Consider the following 2460-nt stretch of genomic DNA (forward strand, 5'->3'; position numbering starts at 1 on the left):
TGGGTACAGAATTTTGGTTTTGATTTTGTGAGATGAAGAGAGCTCTGGAGACGGATGCTGGTGACGACTGGATAACAGTGTGAGTGCACTTAATGCCACTGAACTGTACACTTAAAGATTAAGATGGTGCATTTTATGTTATGTGTATTTTACCACAATTTTTAAACAAAGTGATTGGTGAGCCCTCTGGACCCACCTTCCCAGGAGAACATTTCCCCTACCCCAGGCAGCTGGATTCACACTTCCACAGCTTCTGGAGAACCCAGTGGCTCCAAGGGACCCCTCTGAACACACCTCTGAGAGAACTAGGAGAACAAGTGAAACCGTTAGTACTCACAACACATCACTGTCCCTGGAATTCAAGCCCCCTGTGGGCCAGCCTCAAACCACCACTCAGCTCTGCCTCCTTTGACCCCTCATCTGCCTCTAGTTCAAGACGTCTACTCCCTTGTCATCTGAACTTTTGACAATGTCACCCATATTTACTAACTCCTATTTCTCACCACCCACTCAGCCCTCAGTGCCTGACAATCTGCTTCCTCCCACCTTCTCCCCACCAAAAAAAAAAAAACAAACCAACAACAAACAGGACTTCCCTGGTGGTTCAGTGGCTAAGCTTGTACACTCTCAATGCAGGGGGCCTGGGTTCGATCCCTGGTCAGGGAACTAGATCCCACATGCCGCAACCAAGAGTTCTCATGCTGAAACTAAAGATGCTGCATGCCACAACGAAGATCAAGGATCCCACGTGCTGCAACTAAGACCTGGGGCAGTTAAAAAAAAACAAAAACAAAAAAAAACACCCTTTCAAGCCCAGGCATGGACCATATACTCAACTGTCTTCAGAGTGTCTCCACCCATCCCAAATCAGACTCCTCATCTTCACCCCAGATCTGTTCTTCTAACTCAGTGCGTGGCACAACAATCTACCTAGTCTCTCAAGCTATTAGCAGAAGCATCCTTGACCACCACTCCCTCTCCAAGTTCAACCATCTTCCAAGTCCTCCCATACTCTCCTGAGTGATTTCTTGAAGCATTGCCACCTCTCCATTCCTACCGCTGTGTAGACGCCCTCCTCTCTCAGCCTCCTAACTGTTGGTCTCCTGTCAGGGGCCTTGTTCTCAGATCCACCATCCACAACGCACTGGAGGGATCTCCTGAGAGGTGAGCAGGACCAGGTTCCTCACTAAGACCACAGCTTCCCACTTTATTGTTGTTCAGTTGCCCAGCCACGTCTGACTCTTTGCGACCCCATGGACTGCAGCACGCCAGGCCTACCTGTCCCTCACCATCTCCTGAAGTTTGCCCAAGTTCATGTCCATTGCACTGGTGATGCCATCCAGCCATCTCATCCTCTGACATCCTCTACTTCTGCCCTCAATCTTTCCCAGCATCAGGGACTTTTCCAATGAGTCTTCCCTCTACCTCAGTATAAAATCCAAGCTTCAAACCATGGCCTCTGACTGAGTCTCTCAGGATCTGGTCTTCCTCTAATCCACTTTCCACAGAGCTGTCAAAATATCTCTAAAAGGCCACAGTTGGTTCAAACTCCGCCTCCCCTCACTTCTGCTTTTGAGCCTCTGCTCTCACCCTCCTCCCTGCCTGGAAGGCTCACCCCCACCCCCTCCACACTGACAGTCACCTGGGTAACTCCTACTTCTCCTTTGAGATTCAGCTCAGGGGTTGCCTCAGGGACAGCCTGCCAGCCGCTGGGCTGGGTTGCTCCCACCCCCCCTTATCATTGCTTCTAGAATTTGCCTTTGCTCTGCATTTACCACCTGTGAGTTTACTCAGGAATGTCCCCACAAGCTGTGAGCTTCCTGAAATGCTGCTTTTCCTTCCTGTGACCCCAGAGTCTAGCGTGGGGTCTGGTACAGAGAAGGTGCTGAATAAATGTTGAGTGAATGGATAAGGAACTGAACAAAATGACCCGTGTCTAATGTATCTCTTTCATCCATCTACGGAATCTCCAACTCCATCCAGCCCAGACACAGCCTGGCGGCATACAGTAGGTGCTCAGCAAATGTCGTCGGTATTGCATTTTCTTAATTAATCTGATTTAAGGCCATGTCTGGGAGTAGTTTGAGGTATGACAGGGAGAAGGAGGAAGGTCTGATGCGGGAAATTTAGCCGAAAGGGAAGCCCGGAGCGCACCGCAGTGGGGGGCAGGGGTAATGGGGGCTTACGGAAAGGTAGGAACTGAGTAAGCCCCTAGCCGCTGCCCCTCCGCACCCGGGGGTCAACAGGAGTGCGCTCGGGAGAGTCCGCCTCCAGCCCCGTCAGCGCTGGACGCTTCCTCGTCCCCCGCGTGGCGAGACCCCCCGGCTCGCGCGCTCGGTGCTCGGCGCTGGGAGGCGTGTGTGTCGCTTTAAAAGCTCCCTCCCGGCGCGCCGGGCCGGCCCCTTCCCTTACAGCGCCGAGGCGAGCGGAGCCGAGCCAGCCGGGCGGCCTTTGAGGGAG

Source organism: Bison bison, unplaced genomic scaffold (assembly GCF_000754665.1).
Source record: "Bison bison bison isolate TAMUID 2011002044 unplaced genomic scaffold, Bison_UMD1.0 scf7180017864526, whole genome shotgun sequence".
Lineage (NCBI taxonomy): Eukaryota > Metazoa > Chordata > Mammalia > Artiodactyla > Bovidae > Bison > Bison bison.